This window comes from Urocitellus parryii, chromosome 11, assembly GCF_045843805.1.
Source record: "Urocitellus parryii isolate mUroPar1 chromosome 11, mUroPar1.hap1, whole genome shotgun sequence".
NCBI lineage: Eukaryota > Metazoa > Chordata > Mammalia > Rodentia > Sciuridae > Urocitellus > Urocitellus parryii.
In genome coordinates this window covers 119,153,618-119,175,730 of record NC_135541.1, presented here as the reverse complement: position 1 = coordinate 119,175,730, position 22,113 = coordinate 119,153,618, and the positions used below count along the sequence as shown (strand labels likewise).

Genomic DNA, 22,113 nt, shown 5'->3' with positions numbered 1-22,113 from the left:
AATAAGATTACAATTACCAATGACCAAAATTGCCTGACACCTGAAGAAATTGAAAAGGTGGTTAATGATGTTGAGAAGTTGGCTGAGGAAGACAAAAGACTCAAGGAGTGCATTGATAGTAGGAATGAGTTGGAAAGCTATTCCTACTCTCTAAAGTATCAGATTATAGATAAAAAAAGTTGGGAAGCAAACTTTCCTCTGAAGATAAGGAGACCATGGAAAAAGCTGTAGAGGAAAAGATTGAATGGCTGGAAACCACCAAGAAGCTGACATTGAAGACTTCAAAACTAAAAAGAAGGAACTAGAAGAAATTGTTCAGCCAATTATCAGCAAACTCAATGAAAGTGTAGGCCCTCCCCCAACTGGTGAAGAGGATACAGCAGAAAGAGAGGAGTTGAAGACACTGATCTGCGAGTGCTGTAATATTGTAAATTAGACTCAGAACTTTCCTTAGGAGAAAACTGAGAGAACTTAAGTCTCCAATGTACTTGGAATCTTCACCTCAAAGTGGAGTTGAAAATGTTATAGCCCAAGTGGCTCTTTACTGCTTTCCATCAGCAGTTGCTCACATGTTTTGGGGAAGAGAGAGAGAGGAGGAATTGGCTATCTTAAAAAACTGGATATAAAAATGTGGGTGAGGATGTGTGTTCACCTCATAAATGTTCTATTTAATGATTGGGTCATGCAAATCTGGTGTAGGAACTTTTTTCTACCATAAGTGACACCAATAAATGTTTGTTATTTAAAAAAATACTAAAAGTTTGGAACTGTCATAAAATAAAAATTTGTACAGATAAAGCTAAGCGATAAAACACTATCAGAAGCATTAAAACCATCTAAAGCCAAATAACTAAACTATATAATTTAAATTATAATATATTTATATATTATATATTATATACTACATATTATAGATTTACATATATCTATATGATATATTATAAGTTGTTTATATACAATTATAATATAATCCTATGTTTTATACATTATATTAATATATATTATACTAATATAATAATTGTATTATTATCTTATTAATAATAGAAATTATATTATTATATAATTACATTACAATGATATTCAATATAATATAAATTAATATAAATCTAAATATATTATATGATATATAATAAACATGTTATATATAATAAAATAATATTTATATATTTAGTTTATATATTATTTTATTACATGTGTTTATAATATATATGTATTTCATATATTATATATAATTTATATGAAATACATATGAATCATAAACATTTGATATATAATATATATAATTTATATAATATATATTTATCTATTTATATATTAATATATATATAATTTATATATAAATATATAAGTATGTTATGTAAATATATTATATGAATTATATATAATATATTATCATTAATATATAATATATTTATATATTAGTATACATAAAATATGTATAATTTATATATTTTTATTTTATTAGATATGATAACATAAATGTATTATATATAATATAATATAAATTAGAATATTATATAATTATATTGTATTTAATTTATATTATATATGTATTATATATTTATATAATATATTTATATAATATTATAATTTAAATTATATAGATAAATTATCTCTTATTTGACTTTAGATGATTTTAATACTTTTGATAGTTTTTAACCTCTTAACTTTATCTGTATAAATTTTTATTTTATGACATTTTTAACCTTTTTACTATTTTTTATAATGGTCTTTAAAAATGCTTGCTTCAGATATTTTTAATTTCAATGCATTTTCTCTTGACATTATGAGGGTTTGGTTAAAACCATTCCTTTGAATGTATGCCTGTAATCCCAATAGCTTGGGAGGCTGAGACAGGTGGATTTCAAGTAGAAAGCCAGCCTTAGCAATGGCAAAACTCTTAGCAACCATTTCTTTAAATAAAATTCAGAATAAGACCAGGGATGCGGCTCAATGGTTGAGTGTCCCTTAGTTCAATTTCCAGTACCCGCCCAAAAAAACTCCTTTTGTATGAAATGTTTTGACTAACAAATCACGTTACCTACTTTTTCTACATGGACTATCAACCAGTGAAAACGTATATGTCATTACAATTGAGCAATAATTTATTTAAGTTCATTTTGAGAGTACAGTAAGTCACATTGTTTGCAATTTGAGAGATGTAGATGACTGAATGTGTTTCACTTATACCCAGTTTTTATAAACTAGTCCAGTCCTGTTATTTTTCTGGGTTTCATCATCTTGCCTAAAATATGATGTAAAAGGGACAAAAATAAAATATCCTTCTTTGGTATGTGTCAACTATATTGTGAGTCAATGTTTTTGTATGATATTACACTTGATAAAAATTATGTACAGGTTTATACACACATTATTACATGTAAATTATTTCAAGTACAATAAGTTTTGTGGCTTCTCTGAAATTGTTGCCTCTTGGAGTATGATACTTTAAGATTATTAACTATTGACTCAGTGGTCAACACATGGGCTCATCACTGGACTATGATATGAAATGCGTTTTAGGGCATGTTGTCTTATAGTTCTCCATAACATTAAGGACTAAGGAGAAATGAACAAATGGCCTTTTTAATGCTAAAGCCATTTTTTAGCCTTCCTTATACAAAGTACAAAAATCATATTGGTTTGAAAACTTAAAAATAAAATCAGATCTAACATTTATTGAGCTTTCTTTGTGTATTTACACTTTACCAAGTTGAAATTTCACAGCAACCTCTAATGGGTAAGTAAGCATTTTATAATTCCTGTGTTACAGATGAGGAAACTGAGGCTTAGCTAAGTGACATGCTTTTAGTTTTCAGAGATGCAGCAAGCAGAATTGAATCTCAAATACAGGGTTGTGAAATTTTGATTAGTGCTTCTTTTTTGGGGTACCAGAGAGCCACATCCACATTAATCCTACAGCCTAACAGGCTGATCTTAGTTTAATAATGTGCTCCAAATGAGTCCTTCAGTCAGAATTTGAACCCAGCTAGCTTCCATTAATTTTACTATCGCAAGATCTAGAGCTCCTAATAAGGAACATTAAGAAAAGATAAGTTAAATTTTTTAGTTTTGACTGCTTAATACATACCAAGTAATTCTAAGCCTATTCCTTAGTAGATCATTAAGACCACATGCCAACATATCTCCACATAGGAGTCAGTCTTGACAGAGGAAGGCAGGTCGGGCTAGGGCAGTGCACTTACCCAGGGCAGAACTGCAGCAGGAGCTGAGCCAGCACCCAGGCACCTGGCTGCAGAGCCTGCACTCTTCATGGTGCTAGAAGTTCTGCAGGACTGTAAATATGTTCTGGTGTTTACCATCCAACCACAATGGCTCAGCTCCCTTCTATCAATGTGGAAAAGGGCCCAGGAGACAAAATCACATGAGCAGTGCCTGGGAGCCAGGTAAGAGAGGCCAGCAGCCTCAGGTGAAGAAGGAGGTCAAATGAGATGATGACCTGCAAATGATGCTGGTGTGCACCTGTCTGCAAACCACTGCCCAAGGATGTGGGAGAAGGACCAGGTGGCAGGGATGAGGACCATGGGCTAGGAACAGGGCCATTGGAAAGCCATCAGACCACTGGAAAGGCACACAGTTCCACTATCTCAGGATATATAGTACACAATAAGAAATGTTGATCTTAACCAGGTGATGGTGAAGTGTACTGAGAATTTTTTAAGTGAGTTACTGTTCTAAGCACTTTTCATCTCAACAAACTCAAAGGAACTCCTAGTTGATCTACATAAGATCATTCTATGATTGCAAGAAGAGTTTGTGGTGCTATTTAGTCCAGGGCCAGTGCAGATGGTGTGAACAGTTTGGGCATATGGGAAAATCGTCAGGGAGTTTAAATTAAAGACACAGACACCATTTTACCTTTAAACCAGCTCTGGGATGGCTCCTTGAACCCTCAGCCTCAAGCTCCCCATGGGGGCAGTGAGGTTTTACTAAAAAGGAGAGAGAGAGAGAGAGAGAGAGAGAGAGAGAGAGAGAGAGAGAGAGACAGAGAGAGAGAGAGAAAGAGAATGCTAGGGATAGGGCTTTTATTGGGGAACAAAAAATTCTGGGGAAAATTTCATGCAATAAAGGTCAAGGGGGGGCAATGTGGCAAGGTCAGGTGCAATGATTGGATCTTTGGAGCAGTGATGAGACACGCCTCCACATGGAAAAGCTCTCAAACCCAAAGAGGGTGGGGAGAGCTCTGCTACATTAAAAGTGTCTGAGCACCTCACAACTAGCCAGGAGTAAACTCAGTCAGTTCAAGGATGGACTCCCACAGAGCTGCACTTCAAAGGGAAGGGAAAAAAATATATATAATGACTCCTCTCTAGGGAGCAGAGTGGCTCAGCAGCTCAGCAGTTTGGGGGTGGCCCATTCCAGGAATGGTGGGGGGTCCAGAAAACTCACCTAGTTCCAGAACTGCAGGGTTCTGGGACATCACTCCATTGTAGGGTCTAGGATTCTTATCCAGTTCCAGGACTGCAGAATCTTGGGAGACCTGCCGCCCCCAGCAGCCCAGGCAGTCAAACTAAAGGTTGCTTGAGTGAATTTCCTAGGTAGCCAAATAAAGCACCCAGGACAGCTCCTCTGCCTCAAGCTCCCCCATGGGAGAGCAAGGAATGTCACGAGGGGCTGGTGAGAGTGAGCATGTCCAAGAGTGGACTTTTACTGGGGAGATCCTCATTCTTCAGAAAATTCCATCCAAAAAAGGTCAAGAGGAGCAGGGTTACAAGGACAGGTAAGGTAATTTGATCCCTGGGGTTATAGGAAGGCAAGCCTAAGCATGAAGACACATTCTGCTACTTCCAGGATCAGGGCAGCCATGTAGGGCCACTTTGAATGTGGCCAGATCCCTGGAAGTGACTGACAGAGCTGCAACCAATCAGGGAAGGAAAATGCAACAGCCCCCCACAGAGGCGGATCCAGTTCTAGGGCTGGAAGGTCTAGGAAGCTCACACAGTTCCAGCATTGCAGGGTCCTGGGTCTTACCCAGGGTTGTAGGGTTTTCTGACCTGTAGGGTGAGGATGCAGCTCAGCCAATGCTCTGTTTTCTGAACCCATGGCACTACATTCATCTCAGCCCTTGCAAGTCTGGCTGCTCAGCTAGGTCCCAAGAAGTGATGTGAAACTTCAGTCAGACATGGGTTATGACTGCTGTGGGCACTCAGATGCCTCTTCCAGGAGGCAGCCTACAGTCCCAGACCAGGCCCTGAGGGGCAGGGTGCACCAGAGACTGGGAGCACTGATGTGTGGCTTCACTGCAGCCTGGCCCCATGGGGTAGGCTGTGACAGGGGCTGAGCTCAGGAGTGGCAGGCCACCAAGTGTGGGTGGTTTAGCAGTGCCTAAGTCTCAGGGAAGGTGGGGTGCCATGGCTGTTTGTCACCTGAGCAAGACACAATCCAACAGTATTTCCAGTCCCCAGGTGCCACGGTCTAATAGCTGTGCTGGCCACAGGAGTGGGGGACACGGTCACCTCCTTCTCTTCTGGAGCTCAGATGTGTGGACTCCAGGCAGTCCCCTCAGGGGAGCTGAGTGGCATGAGAATACAAGAGTCCTAGTAGTGAGTATGGAAGATGTCCAAGGTTTGGGTGGGAGCCGCTGGGGTCCTCTTGCTTCATTAGTCCACACAGGGAGGAGGCTCCCTTGTTCTGAGCTGCTCCTGGCTGTTGATGGCGTGTCAGACACTAAGTGTGTCCTATACTCTGTGTGAACATCCCAGGTTCCCATGCTCTATCTGGCTTCTGCTCATCCTTAGATGTGCTCTGAGGCTCTCTTCACTTACCCTCACCAAAATGCATTGCTTATTTTGGGAGTTGTCTTTGTGGGAGGAAGGATGGTAGGGCTTCTAGTCAGACTTCTTGCTAGCATCTCTCCTCCCTAGAAATGTTTACTTTCAAATCAGAATAATCATACCCGGTATCACCATGTTTAATCACATTTGTATTGGAGATCCTCTGAGTAAAATATAATGAGAATAAAAGAAAGTAGAAGAATGGAATACTAAAATATAGAATGCTTAAACTTCCATTATTTTCAAATGATGACTATTTTTTCAATATTTTTTATTATTTTTTTTAGATGGACCCAATATCTTTATTTTATTTTTTTTAATGTGGTGCTGAGGATCGAACCCAGTGCCTCCCGCATGCCAGGCAAGCGCACTACCACTTGAGACACATCCCCAGGCCAAACTATATATATTTCGAAAAAAAAATGTAATCTCCAGAAAGATTATTGGAAATACCTATAGAAATTGTCAAGGTTCCTGATAAAAGTTTGAGGTATAAAAGTAAAAATAAAGTATTATATTCCAGTGGCAAATGATTAGAAATTGTGATTGAACAGGATATACTATTTGCAATAGTATCAGAGACTGAAATTGCCTAAATAATCAAAAAATAAACTTAAGACTTCTGTAGACAGATTATAAAATTTTATTAGGTGATGTTCAAAAGAACATAAATACATGACGGCATATACTACATTTGTCAATATAAGACTTAGTCTAGGCCATTTTTAAAAGTATTTTTAAGGTAGCCAGGTGTGGTGGTGCAAACATGTAATGCCAGCAGCTCAGAACGCAGAGACAGGAGGATCATGAGTTCAAAGCTAGCCTCAGCAAAAGCAGGCACTAAACAATTCAGTGAGACCGTGTCTCTGAAACAAAATACAAAATAGGGCTGGGGATGTGGCTCCATGGTAGAGTGCCCCTAAATTCAATCCCCAGTACATCCTCCCCCTCAAAAAAAAAGTATTTTGAACCTAAAACACCATGAAATCTAAAGAGGAACCTGGAGTGGGTCTAGTCTATCAACTAACTATTTAGCTATTATTATTATAAATTAAGCTATTGTCATTATAAAGTTGTTCTGACTAAAATAGTATGATGCTGGTAGAAATTACGTTAACTACAAATATGTAGAAATTACATTAATTAAAAAATGTAGAAATTATATTAAGTACAAAACTACTTTGATGTAACAGCAATCTCCTATCAAGTAGACATTCCATATTGCATGGAAACACAGAGGCTCACAAAACAACTCAGCATTCTAGAATCACAGAGTTTTTGAAGAATTTAAAAATGTTCAGTAAAATGCAAGAGGAAATTCATTGCAAAATTACACACTAGGGTAGTGTGCAAGACGAATGCAGAATGGAAGCAATATACAATCTAAATGTCTGAATGTTCTATTCCTCATGGCATACCCACTCCCATGCACACATTAGGCTTTCTCAGTAACAGTGTAAGAGGTCAGTTGTGAGGACCAGACTGAAGGTAAGCAAGGCTTCTCAGCAGAGGGAGTTTTCCGAGAGCCATGCACTCTTGCTCTTTTGGGAGATGCAGGAGCAACGCTATTGGTCAAAGCCACAATTCTCTCTTTTTTAAATTTTTAATGTGTTTCAATTAGTTATACATGACAGTAGAATGCACTTATATACTTTGATATATCATACATAGATGGGATATAATTTCTCTTTTTCTGAGTGTACTTATTGTAGAATCACATTGGTTATACAGTCACATATATATAAAGTAATAATGTGTGTTTCATTCTACTATCTTTCTTATCCCCATATCCCCTGCCTTCCCCTCCTTTCACTTACCTCTACCTAAGGTAACACTATTTTTTTTTGCATTACAATTCTTAATACACATATATACCACAATTTTTGTATTTCTGTTTGTATATAAAGTATGTGGACACCCAATTCAAGTCTTCATACATCACATTTCACCATGCTTGCTAATCCCCTGCCCCCTCCCTTTCTCTCCCACCCCTCTACCCTATTTCTCCCATGCTCTGCCTCCCAACCCCACCATGAGTCAACCTTCTTATATCAGAGAAAACATTCAGTATTTGTTTTTTGGAGGGGATTGACTAACTTCACTTAGCATTATCTTCTCCAGTGCCATCCATTTACATGCAAATGCCATGGTTTTGTTCTTTTTTAATGCTGAGTAAAATTCCATTGTGTATATATGCCACATTTTTGTATCCAATCATCCACTGAAGGACATCTAGGTTGGCTCATGTCTATTTCATTCTACTAGCTTTCCTATCCCCACATTCCTGCCTTCCCCTCCTTTAGCTATTGTGAATTGTGCTGCTATAAACATTGATGTGGCTGTGTCCCTGTAGTATGCTGTTTTTAAGTCCTTTGGATATAGTCCGAGGAGAGGAATAGCTGGGTCAAATGGTGGTTCCATACCTCCATACTGTTTTCTATATTGGCTGCACCAATTTGCAGTCCCACCAGCAATGTATGAATGTACCTTTTTCCCCACATCCTCACCAACACTTATTGTTGTTTGCCTTCATAATAGCTGCCATTCTGACTGGAATGAGATGATATCTTAGAGTGGTATTGATTTGCATTTTTCTGATTGCTAGAGATGATGAGCATTTTTTCTTATATTTATTGATTGATTGTATATCCTCTTCTGAAAAGTGTCTGTTCAGGTCCTTAGCCCATTTGTTTGGGTTATTTGTTTCTCAGTGTTTAGCTGTTTGAGTTCTTTATGTACCCTAGAGATTAGTGCACTATCTGATATGTGAGATGTAAAGATTTGCTCCCAGGATGTAGGCTCTCTGTTCACCTCATAGATTGTTTCTTTTACTGAAAAGAAACTTTTTAGTTTGATTCCATCCCATTTATTGATTATTGCTTTTAATTCTTGTACAGTAAGAGTCTTATTAAGTAACTTGGGGCCTAATCCCACATGATGAAGATTAAGGCCTATTTTTTTCTTCTATTAGATGCAGAGTCTCTCACAACTCTCTTTACAATACTGAGTAAGTGGTAATTATTTTACTTGGTTAGACTTTTCATAGGGTCAGAATAGATGACATGAAAGAAAGAGAGCTGTCCATCGGTGGGGGACAGGTCTCTGCTTCATGGCTACTTAGTGTTGAGTGGGTTCTATAATCAGTGTTCTGATACTCACACATTAAAAAAAATATGTCCAACATATATTCTTCCCAAGGAAAGCTCTATCACACAGGTTAATACTATTATCCTTCTATAAAAGTGGATGTCTTATGATCATATTTTTTCTTTTTACTCTGTAGTGGAAGGAAACATTCTCAACCGATGTAGCAAGAATCATTTATCAACAGAATAAAAACACAAGTTTATCAACACATTCTTAAGATTCCCAGAAACAGAACTGTCCACATGGACAACTTGGATTCACGATGGACATGGCATCATAGAGAAGTACGAAAAGAGATAATTACTTAACAAATGGGACTGGAGAATTGGCATTCCACAAATAAAATACACACTTGCATTCTTACATCATTCCATATGCATGGTCAACTCGAGATATATTAACCATGTTAATATTTTAAAAGGAAATTTTAAAATGATTAGTGGAAAATATTGCAGATAGCTTTTAAAACACATGAAAACACAGGATCACATGAGAAAAGATTATTAATTTGAGCACATAAAATTAAAAACATCTGGGGTTGGGGCTGGAGCTTGGTGGTGGAGTGCTTGACTACCATGTGCAAGGTGCTGGGTTTGATTCTCAGCACCACATAAAAATAAATAAATAAAATAAAAGTATTGTTTCCAACTATAACTAAAAAATATTTTTTAAAAACATTAAAGATATCTGTATGTCCAAAGATGTATTAAACAGGACGACCGGGGTGCTGCGGGGTGAAAAAGGGTGCCCAGCAAAGATGCTGCTGGACTTGTCGCAAGAGCCTAAGGAGCACCTGGCCTTCCTGCAGAAGTGGTAGTGGAGTTTGAGTGGATCGGGGTGGAGTTCCTGAGGCCAGGGACCATCCCCAAGGTCTACGAGGGCGCCGCCAGGAAGCTCAACGTGAGCAGCAACACTGTCCAGCAAGGTGTGGAAGGGTTGACTACCTGCTCACCAAGAGCTCCAAGCTCATGATTTCTGAAGTGGATTTCCAAGACTCTGTTTTTGTTCTGGGATTTTCTCAAGAACTGAGCAAATTATTGCTTCAGCTTTACCTCGACAACAGAAAAGAGATCAGGACTAGGGGCTGGGGATGTGGCTCAAGCGGTAGCGCGCTTGCCTCGCGTGTGTGCGGCCCGGGTTCGATCCTCAGCACCACATACAAACAAAGATGTTGTGTCCACCGAGAACTAAGAAAAAAATAAATAAATGTTAAAATTCTCTCTCTCTCTCTCTCTCTCTCTCTCTCTCTCTCTCTCTCTGTCCCCCTCTCTCTCTCACTCTCTCTCTAAAAAAAAAAAAAAAAAAAGAAAGTAAAAAAAAAAAAAAAAAAGAGATCAGGACTATTCTGGGTGAATTGGCACCCAGCCTTCCCAGTTACCACAGCCTTGAGTGGCGACTACATGTTCAACTTGCAAGCAGAAGTCTCAGGCAACAGATTCAGCCAGCAGTGACTATCAAACTACACCTAAATCAGAATGCAGACCACAACACCAAAGTTCTGCAGACAGACTCAGCCACCCTACTTCATTTAGTTCACAACTGCAACAATCCTTGGAGGGGATGAAAACAAACCACTGTAGGAGAGTAGGTCACAACATCAAGTAGTACCAAGTGTTAAGGTCCTAATGCCTTTGACTCATTTGTGAATGGAGGAAATTCAGGAATTACTTTTCAGAATTACTTGTTATTAATTGGTGTTGATAAATGCATCTAGATTCCATGAAATTCCTTTTCCTATTCCAGGATATTGAGGTCATGATCAGAAGCTCAAATCAGGTTCCTTTTCTGGTGCTAAATGTGGTCAGCTTCTTGACAGACTGAAATTTAATTTTGTATTTTAAATGTGTAAATAGGATTGAATCAACTAGAAATAAATCTATACTGTTCATATCTTCTGTATATATGAGTAATACCCTGGTTTTCATACATTTTTGTCTGCTTAACTAGTATGTTCCTCCTTATTGATCAATTTTGAGAAAATTGACAGCTAATTCCTTTCCTATTCAGAGTATTTATAAATAGTACAATATTTCTGACTTTTCAAAGCATCTCATGATGTTACTAGCTACAGAAAAATGTAAAGTGAGTATGAGTTTTTTAAATTATATGCCCATATTGTTATAGGAAGTTCATGCATTTTTCTTTGAATGTAAACATAAGTAGTTTTTACCATATTGCTGAAGTTTGACTTATGGTTCATTGACTTAAGTAGTACTCAATTTTGTGTGATTGTTAATAATATTTTCACAAGGATTAATTTTTCCCATATACCCAAAGCAACTAAGAGACACACTGTCATTTACATTTGTAAATAATGGATACAAGAATAATGTAATCAATGCTTGATTATCCAGGGGAAAAATTATGTCTTAAAATAAAAATGTTTAGAAATTTAAGAATATATTTTCTTTTTTTTTTTTAATGTTAATATAATTTATTTCCAAGTGTTAGGATTACAAATTTTTTTCCCTTTTTTTTTTAGCTTATAAGTGAATTCTTTCCTTTGACAGACTTATGATTCAAGAGTTTTTGCCATTACTGATAATAACTGCAATTCATATTTTATCTCATAGTTTTCTCTGGTAACACCTTTACTTTTTGGATGACTTTACAATGGATGAACATGAATTATTTTGAAAAGTTGCATTATATAAAACTACAAATCATCCAGTAACTGATATATAAATCTAACAAAACTGCTGAAGATCATCCATACAATCTGGAATGAAAATAACAAAATATTACCTCCAAGGTCTCCCAATTTGTAACACAAAGAGAAGGCATACTACTTCTTCAAGTCTTAATCATATAATCTTCCTAACTAGACAATGTTGTTCCTACTTAACTACATTTAATGAATAAATGACATGCAAACAAATAACACTTTATATTGTATGAATCAATATTGTAATTACTGTACAAAAGATCATATTTTCACATTATGTCCAATACTACTAAAATAGTTTGAAATTCAACATCAGTACTAACCATTTTCCAAATTCCTCTGAAATGTTACCAAAATAAACACTTTATTGATAACAACTTCATGCTTTTTATTTTTCTAACTTCTGATTCCCAAAAGGAACTAATGCCTATAACACAGATGACTATCCCAAAACTTACTAAACAGAAAGAGAATCAGTCTAAGTGTAAGCAACACTTTCACAAATTACACCTTACTCCATAATTTCTGTAAGAAAAATACAAAGAATGAAAAACAAATTTATGGCTAAATTCCAACTCTTTGATTTGCAAAGCTATTACTCAATTGCCACATATACATTTCAAGTACTTCTATGCAATAATTATCTTCCTTAAGAAAGCGAAAACTATTATGAAGATCAAAGTTGTTTCCCCAATCTGGGAGGGGAAAGGAAAGGGAAAAATCATCAACTCCCTATTTGTCCTTATCTCTGTGCTCTTAAGTACATCAAAAACGATCTTAAAACTCATCTCATTCTCTAGTGTCAGTAACTATGTGGGTTTCACCTCTGTACATCACTTGTGATCCATGCTACACAGGCAGAATTCATCTAGAATTATGGAGTGAACACTACATCCAGAAAATCTATCTTCCCTTGATGTAGTATGCTTCATAAACCAATAACTAGTTATTTCAGGTAGAGATCAGATCATATATTAGAGAAGGTCACTTTTACAATAGGTCTCCTAAACTCTGAAGGCTAAAATCCAGGAAAGGCAAAGAAGAGGACAGCATTTACAAATTATTTCCCCTCCAATTTCAATCATGCTTAACAAGCTTACACAGACAAAACCCTGGACATTAGAGATGATGAGGAATGGCTTTTCAAAGATAAGGACAAAAGTTTACCTGACAGCAATTAATCCCACATAGTGCAACAAAAACAGACACAAGACACATGGTAAACGCAAGGAAGAGAGAAATTATTTGATCCAAACCCATGTGTCCAAGAGTTTCATTAAGGATAGCCTCCTTTCTTTAAAAATTAAAAAAAAAAAAAAAGAAAGAAAGACCCTGCTACTTTGTGAACCAAAAAAAAAAAAAAAAAAAAAGAAAATACAAGTAAAACATTATTGACAAAAAGATGTGACATATGAGATGGTATTTTGTGCAATGCAGGAAAGCCTAAAAATTGGAATAAACTTTCCTCTGGCAACAATTTATAAGTACATAAAGTTCCTTATTGTTTTCCATCTTAAAAAGAATCTCTTTGAAAAGTTCTACTTAAAAAACGTAAATTGTGCATTAGACTATGGTGTGGTATAACTCTTGCTTAACAATGATTAAAGGCATACTTAAAATATGCACTCAAAACACTAAAAAAGAATCTGATTTTACTAGATGGGACTATATCTGAAGTAGTCTTACATAATATTCTTTAAGTTCACTTACCACTATTCTTCAATAAAAACAAAACAATCACAAAACACATTTTCATGCTTTTTTACATACCAATTTTTGTAAAAGGCAATCTGAAATAAACACTTGAAATTTTTGGTTAAACTACAGTTTCCCACAAATTATGACTATATATCCAAATGATATACATAAAATACAACAGTTCTAAATATACATATATGTACAATCAGAAATAATATCTATTTCTTTATGGAATACTACACATTTATGACTTTTGACTAGCAAGACACACAGACTATGGTAATGTACAAGGCTGATAACTTGAAGGAAAGGATTCTGAAGGTCTGTAAATACTCATACATTTACCAAAGGCTAAGTCAGTGAAATGTTGTTATCACTAAGGCATACACCTATCCTTAATGAAGACTGAAGCAACTTGACTACTTGTCAAAGATGTTATGAAATAGTAATGAAAAATTATTGGGCATTTAAAAGCAAGCAGGTATTAAACATTGAATATGAAAACATCAGATTACTTACAGACTTTACTAAGAATTCTGGAAAAGCTTTGAGCAACAAGTTATAGTCAGAAAGGATCTAAACTAGCTCACAGCCATAATGCTACTTGGGAAAAAAAAATTAGTTCCAGTATGGTGTATTTACCTATCATAAAATATTTTACTCTTAAGCTAAAAGAATAATGAAATTCTCTCCTGCTGCTTCTCTAGTTCCAGAAAGCAGTAATCTTGGTCTTTTAAGGTATACTGACAAATCCCAAACTCCTAGATCAGTGCCTGGTACTAGTCCTCAGTATTTCTTGAACAAACAAATGACTGGGAGTAGAGAACAGGTTAAGAGCAGACAAACCTAAAACTATCAAAGAATTGATCACAAACAATGATAGAATTGATTAATGGCAATAATAACAACCTAAGTGTGTTGAGGTCAAATATGAATTGTTCCATATTTTAGCAAAAAAACCTGAATGAACTGTGTAAGACAATGAACATAACCTGTTATATAAAACTAGTGACTTCACAAAATTGTGAATAATCTCACTTCTGCTAAAAAAAATGGATCTGGTAGTCAACTGGACGATTTAGGTCGCAAATTCATAAACCCAGTTCTTTGCCCAATTACAAAGAAAAATGTGCTAGTGAACTTATTAATGCTCTTTTGTCAATACTTCTCAGTTTCTGATGTAGTTTCTCACAAATATTTAGAAAATATTTCAAGCATCCAACCCTCCTTAATATAACGTAAAAATACATATCCTACTTATCTACATAAAGCCGGAAGTTTCCACACATTGACACTAACTAGTACTTATGTGCAGGCAATTTCAAAATTCCAAGTATATTCTTTTGTTTTAAATTTTATGAATTTAAAGTGATCCTCAGTTCTCTAGGACCAAGCTACTCACTCAATTAGGACAATTCCATTAAAAGGTGGGTCACTCTCCTCATCACAACTAAACTTCAGAAAAAGTATGCTTTAAAAAGTGAATACAAACCCGCCATTTCACACCTGATATAATGTATTTATGAATCTAAGGCAAAATGAAAATATTTCTCTAGTTCTACTTCCAAAAACTTGTTTGATTGCTAGTTTGTCTATCTTGACTTATACCTGTTACTGCAGCGACGTGAGCAAGTACGTCCAGTTTCTGTTACAACAATATATTGTAATTGCTTGCCACTGGCTGTTTGAATCAAGTGTGACATCCAGAGTTAGACCCTATACACTAAAGAGTGTATGACTCCATGTAATGACAAAAGAGAACGTTTTTAAACAGAATACGTTTGTTGTCGCTAAAAGTGACAGCAGAAAAGTACAGCAGCTCTGCGTGGTGACCAGACTCCTTCTTTCAGACTTCCAAGGCTAAGAAACGGAACACTAATTGTCCAATTTGTTGGGTCTCGCCTCCTTCCCGCCGGCCCTCCTACGAGTGGCCAGACAGTTCCTGAACCAGAGTTTGTGAAGTGCTTCGGAGGCTTGTGGGATGAAAGATGCTATAAAGACGCTTCATGTTATGAGTATATTGCCACTGAGCTTTTCGGGGAACCACTGTCACTGCGTCGGGGACAGGTTGGTGGCACAACCCTTGCCGAGGAGGGGGGAGAGGCGGGCACAGCCCCCTTGGTGGCCGTGAAGCGAGGCTGGGTCACGTTTCACGCCGCAGCTAGACCACACGTGAAAAGCTACACACACGCCCCACACCCAGGACTCCGGTCGGTCTCCATCCCCGAGGGCTGGAGTGCTTGAGCCGGGGGCAGGAGAAGCGCGGGGGCCCGGGCCTACACCCCACAGATGCAGGGAGGGCCAGGCGGCGCGGGCCCCGCGCAGCGACGCCCGGGGCGGCGGGGGCCGGGCGCGGGGAACGGCCCGGGAGGGCGGCCGCGCCGGGCCCCGCGCAGCCCCGTGGCCGGGAAGGCTCGCGCCCCGCGGCCGGCGGCGTGGGGGAGGGGAGGCGGGCCTGCGGCCTGTTGGGGGAGTTCAGCCCGGGCCTCGCGTGCGGCTCTCGGCCGGGGCCCCGGCCCCGGGGTCCCGGGCGCCGAGGAGGGACTCACCGGAAAGGCCCGGATCCGCATCTTGGTGTCCTTCCGGCTGCCCGTGCCTTTGCTCAGATTCGACATGGTGCTCGTCCCCTACCCGGCGGCGGCTTCGGGTCGCACTCCCAGGCGCCGGTGTCACATTTAAGGCGGGCGGGCGGGCGAGGGGCGACGCTGGGGGCGGCGGCGGCGCGGCCCCCGGGCTGCGCTGGAGAGCGGCCGGCCCCTGGGCGGCCGCGGCGGCGGCGGCGGCGACGGCTCGGGCTCCCGCGACTCGGACTCGGCTGGGGGCTGCGCTGGCGCGGCGGCTCCGCAGGGTCCCCCTCGCGCCCGGCTCGGCTCCCTTTATCGCGCTCCTCCGCGATGGCGGCGGCGACGCCGACGGACAAACATCTCACTGCGCAGGCCCAACGTCCTCCTCCTCCTCCTTCTCCTCCTCCGCCTAAGAATATATTGTCAATATAACTGATAGAGTTTCAATATAATTAACACACTTGAAAATTAAAAATATGTAAAGATAACCTGCAAATTGGTAAGAAAAATATAATTAATCTAGTTAAAAATGACCAAAATATATGAACAGAAATTTTACAAAGGAATACAAATGACTATCAAACACAGAAAAGGGATGTAACATTATCAATAACAATAAATATAGACCTCATAATGAAATAGCTTCTGAAGGTTTTATTGCCAACAGCTAAGAGACCTTGAGAAAGTGCCTGGACACCTCCAAGGAGACTAGACCAAGGGCATCTCACATGTGATGGACACTTGTAGCAACTTTTGCTGCTTCTAGGAAGAGAGCTGGGTGTGATCCCTGGGCTGACCTCTCATATGCCCTGTGACCAGCAGCCACATTCCCAGCACATATACTAGGGACAGTCCCACACAAGGGAGGCCTGTGCCTGAAGCTCTTGGCAATGAGGTTCAGAGCAGCATAAACCTGGAGACTCTCAAAAGTGCATAAGCAGGAGAGTGAGCAAGGCAACCAGGTACATCCACAGGCTAACTCCAGTCAAAACCAGTGAGCACAGTGGATGAGTTTAAGGACCACCACTCTTTGATGTCTATTTTTATGTGTCCAGCTGGCAAGGTTATGGTCCCCAGTTGTTTGGTTAAGCATCAGTCTAGATGTGGAAAAATACTTCTTAGCTGTGATTAACATTGACTTTGAGTAACACAGGCCACACTTTATAGTGTAGGTGGACCTCATCTAATCAGTTGACAGCCTGAAGAGCAAGAACTGAGCTTCCTAAAGCAGAAAGGATTATTCTCAAGGCTGAAACATAGAAGACTCACCTGAGTTTTCAACCTGCTAACTTATGGAATTGATTCGAGATTGCAGCATCTACTTTTTCCTAAATTTCCAGCCTGCTGACAAGTGCCATGGATGGTCTGCTCCCATAATATGAAACAACACATCAAAACTAATCTCTCTCCCATTCTCTCTCTCCTTATCTCTTCCCAGACTACACAGAATGCAGATACATTCAACAGAATATTTTTGTTAAATTAAAGGATCACTAAACTGTTATACATTTATATGTATTTGTACACACACACACACACACACACACACACACACATACACATATAATGTTAGGAATACTAACAGCTTCAATAAAACTTCAAAGAAAGTGAGAGAATAAGAACTCCTAAAGGTGAAAGGAGGCAGGGGAAAGCATATACTTCCATGAAAGTTATTACACTTGAATTTTCAAGGTAGGTTTATGAGAAATAACTAAAAACTTAATAAAAGCAGGCCAGTATGGACAATGGAAGTGTGTTATCAATGTGAGCTATGGGCAATTGAATCTTTGGCATCTGATATCTTTTGAAACATGAGAAAATTAATAATCAATGTTTCAATGATGTGCATGGATTTCTGGTGGCAGTGGATGGGGGTGGAAGAGGAAAACAAAGGCCACATGATGAGGAGAGACACTTTCCCACACTTGTGCTCATTTTTCAGTCATCTGACCAGCGAACAGAACTGTGGAACCTTGGCTGTCCCTGGAGTCCCCTGGGAAGTTCTTAGTGCCTGGATCTCGCCCCCGACATCCACATTTCTTGAGTTTAGTAAAGGACATATCTGAAGGCTCACCAAGGGGTGCTCAGTGCAGGTCTGGGATTCCCTACAGGACAGGATGCTCTCAGGCTGCAGGTGTCTGAGCTCTGATTTAAAGTTAGTTTCAAGCAAGTGAAGAGCACAACCAGATCTGCTTTGTACAAAGAGTACAGGGCAGAGGGTAGAGGACAGATGAGCAAGAGGACCGGCTGGCAGTCGCAAGGCAGTTGGACTCCCTTCTTGGTGGCTTTGGAGAAAGGTGAAGCATTTGGAAGCAAATGTGCTGACTGCAGAGTGTGGAGACCAAGAGGGGAAGATGCTCAGGGGTGTCTTGTGGGGCCCAGCATTTCAAGTTGGTGATTAGGTAGGTAGTGATGTGATGTGATTAGGAAGTAGTGATGGTGAGCAGATTGGAACCCCTGGCCCTTTGATGTGCCAGCTTTGCAGCGCCTGGGAACTCTTTGCTGCAGAAAAATATTTGTTAATCATTGGATGGCTTGAGAGAAGGTTGAAAGCAATGAGTGATTATGGGCATGGTGACATATTCCTGTAATCCCATCTGCTCAGGAGGTTGAGGCAAAAGGATCCTGAGTTCAAAGCCAGCCTCAGCAAAAGTGAGATGCTAAGCAACTCAGTGAGATCCTGTCTCTAAATAAAATACAAAAAAAGGGCTGGGATATGGCTCTGTGGTTCAGTGACCCTGAGTTCAATCCCTGGTACCCTTACTCCCCCCCCCCAAAACTTTTTTTAAATAAAAGCAATGAGTGATCTATGGGTTTCCTCCCAGAGGACTGTTCAGGAAAATTTGCTTCTCGTTCTCTGGTTCCTTGTGCCATGTCTGTTGGTGGCACAGCTTTTCTAGAGAGCAGGATTGATAGTTACTATGAAACCCACAGACTTCTCATGAGTTGTTCCACGGGCCAGTTGCACTCACCTCTGTCTTCAGGTTTCCAAAATGCTGGTGTAGTCCCATGAACATCTTCTTGGTTTTATTTTATCTGTTTTTAAACAAAAGTGAGGATCTGTTGAATTGTCATCTAAAGTAATTAGCAAATAACATTGTCCCCCTTAGTTCACAGTGTCACAGCAAACCATCTAAAAGGTATTCATGAGCAGAGTAATTTTAATATTGATAAACCTAATGATGATTTAAAAGCAAATTAAACATTTAATCTTTCATTAATTCATGACATAGTTATAGAAAGCCTAGTTATTATGACTTCAATAAAAGGTCTTTTGGAGATTATCACATTTTATTTGGAAAGAAACTGAAGGGTAAAATTTTCTAAATCTAACTTGCAGTTCAAATCTTACAATTCCCCGTCCTTTTCTGGAGGCAGGGTGAGGCTTAAAGACTTCCTTTCACTCTTTTGTGCTCTCTTATTATGGACTTCCCATCTCCTCCTGGCTGATGATTTATGTGAGTTTCTTAGGATGGAGGAGGAATAATCCAGGGGATGGGAAACAACCTTCAAGAGCTGCAGCTTGACTAGACAGCACACGGACAGGTACCTGGGTGAAAAGCTGCAAGTGCTGGGTCCAGGGGCCCCCCCGCAGCCCCAGACACAAATGTTTGCCAAATTAAGCTTAGAAATACGTCAGGATTTTTTAAGGGCTTGGGAGTAGAGGAAAAGCATCTATGGATTGTGAGATCACATGAGGAGAAGATGGTCACCTGGGCCGCTGCTCTGTCAGGTCACTGGCTCTGGAATAGAGCTAAGTACAAGAAAAGGTCAGAGCCCAGTCAGAGGTTGCCCTGCCTCTCGCCTCCCTGTAACTGTGCTTTCGCAGCCTGCACCCTCTGATGGACTCAGCGCCAGTATCTGCAGCTGCTCCATCTGCCAGAAGAGCTGTGTGAAGACAGGCATGTCAGGAGGTGTCAGGAGTAGTAGGGATGAGAGCCTGGGCCTGGCTCCAGCACAGGAGCGAGTCTGAGCCGCACCAGGTTGTAGAGATGGCTGCATGGCAACCTGGCGAAACTCAACTGCCCTGCCCCCTACACACACCACAAGAGCAGCATAAATGGAAACAGACCACCCTCTTGTGATGGAGACATGACCTGGTTTCTCTACCTTTGACTTAAATTGCTTCTATGTTCTTTGCAATGCATTTTCCATTTTCAGAACAACTAACCATGAACATACATGGGGCTATCCCAGTCAGGCACATCGTTTCCCTCATCTTTCTAAGTTCATGTATTTTTAAGTCAGAAGGGTTAAACGTGGTATCAGTCTAAACTGTAAACTAGAGTAATGCTAATAGAAGCCACCTCTGGATGCAAATTCACCAACAGACGAATCAACCAATTGATCATAGGGTATGGATAAACAGGGATGGGCAGGGGATCATTACACCATCTTATTTACTCCATTATGATCCCTTAACTTGTAGTGATGTGTGAATGCTGGGTAGCTATTAGGGATCACAATTCAAAGTCAGTGTTTGAGAGTCCAAATCTGTCTGACCCCACATTTAAGGTACTGCACTACAGTCTACAGGTATTATTTATGGTCCTTGTATTTATTTTTCACTGATATTCTTAAGAGTGGAGATGTATTTTTTTCTTTACACTGAAAACATCTATCTTGTGGCACTTAGTAGTTCTTTAAAAATTCTTTCTGAATAAATCACCAAAGGCACACACTGGGAGTTCCCCCATCCAACTTCTGGCTTTTGTGCGTGTTGAGCCTTCAGACAGTGAGCAGGTGGGACGTATCTTCTTCCCTCCTCTCAAAAGCCCCTCATCGTGAAGGAAAAAGTACATCCTCACCCAACTCCATGCTCACTTTCTTTTAGTTGTCAAAGATAGCTTTCTTATTTTTCATACTAAGCGCATTTTAAAATCTTATTCTAATTTAGTAGCAATAATAAAATATATGAAACTGTGTGAACAGAGTGTACCTGAACATGGTCTGTTCCATCATAAGTGGGTTCTGAGACACGTAGCATTTCATTGCTCTGGGAGATCCACTGGCTTCCTTCCCGTTCAGCATCTCCTCTCACCCATGGGGAGGCCTCTAGCAACCATTCCACTCACCAGGGGATGGTTTCATTAACTGTTTAGTTAACTTGGTTTTGACAAGCATACATATGAATACTGCTTGCCAATTTCTTTATTTTCAGTGAAATAGAGAGCTTTTCCACTGCACTGAGCCTTTTGAAATTTGAAATTCATTCTTCTTGTAACAAATTAGGTTGAGTCACTGACAAGCCTTGAGTACCTTCTTAAGAAAATAATTGAACTGTCGATTTTGTAATCAGACTTCAGGTGTAACCACTTTGTTTTACTTTTGTTATAATTTTAAAAAGACAAATTATTGTAAATGTTAAATCTGCAGTGTGGTTTGATTCTAGAAAAGAAATCTTTCCATTGTTTTATAATAATTTGAAGCTGAGAATATTTTTTTAAATTTATGCTCATCAGTCTAGAAAATTAATTTTTGGAATATTTTTCCACCTAGTTTCTTGAATTTTAAATATCTGCATCATATATATATATATATATATATATATATATATATATATCTGCATTATATATATATATTACACATATATATGTTAGATACATAAAATTATATAGCTATATAGATACTATATCTATATATCGATGATATAGACATTGATATATAGACATAGACAGTTTTCTACTTACCACCTCATAATCAAATTCGTGCATTCATCTTTACTAATCAGAAGACTGAAAGGAAATCTTTTTAAGTGCATTTGCATTTACTTCATTTGCTACTGCATTTATTACAATTAATAAAAGTAGTGCAACCAGCTTTTATTGATCATCCTTTTGATTTCAGGCTGCTGAGTACTCAGGAAACCAGAATCCTTAGATATACCAGACAACACTCCTTTCAAGCTGATGTTCCAGTGTTGGAGACAAACATGTCAACTGTGACTCATCGAGCAGCAGTTCTTCTAAGGAGGAGAATGAGCCAGGAGAGTGGAGGCTTTCTGAAGGCAGGCAGTGCCCTTGCAGCTTAGCAAGATCTGGGGGGCACAGGGGGCCAGCACTGAAGCCACCAAGCATTCTGTGCACAGGGGCTCCTACAGACAGACTACTGAAGCAGTCGTTAGAAATGCACTCAGGTTAGAAGTTCAACTGACAGGTGTATGCTGGGGACAGGTGGGTGTGGTTGTGTTCATCTGTATTCTGAGTACAGGAGGCAGAGTGCTCCAGGTGGGCAGGCTATCTGG

The 22,113-nt window shown here is 39.2% G+C and overlaps 1 long non-coding RNA gene and 1 pseudogene across 1 annotated transcript in view; one reads left to right on the top strand and one right to left on the bottom strand.

Annotated features, from left to right (window-relative positions):
• Positions 1 to 16,049, bottom strand: part of LOC144249089 (uncharacterized) — a 34,560-nt gene extending 18,511 nt beyond the window's left edge. Inside the window, exon 1 of the long non-coding RNA XR_013342152.1 lies at positions 15,855 to 16,049. This is a non-coding gene — a long non-coding RNA (uncharacterized LOC144249089). The remainder of the gene's footprint in view (positions 1 to 15,854) is intronic.
• On the top strand, positions 9,700 to 10,993 carry LOC144249221 (COMM domain-containing protein 2-like; annotated as a pseudogene).
• Positions 16,050 to 22,113: the final 6,064 nt, after the last annotated feature.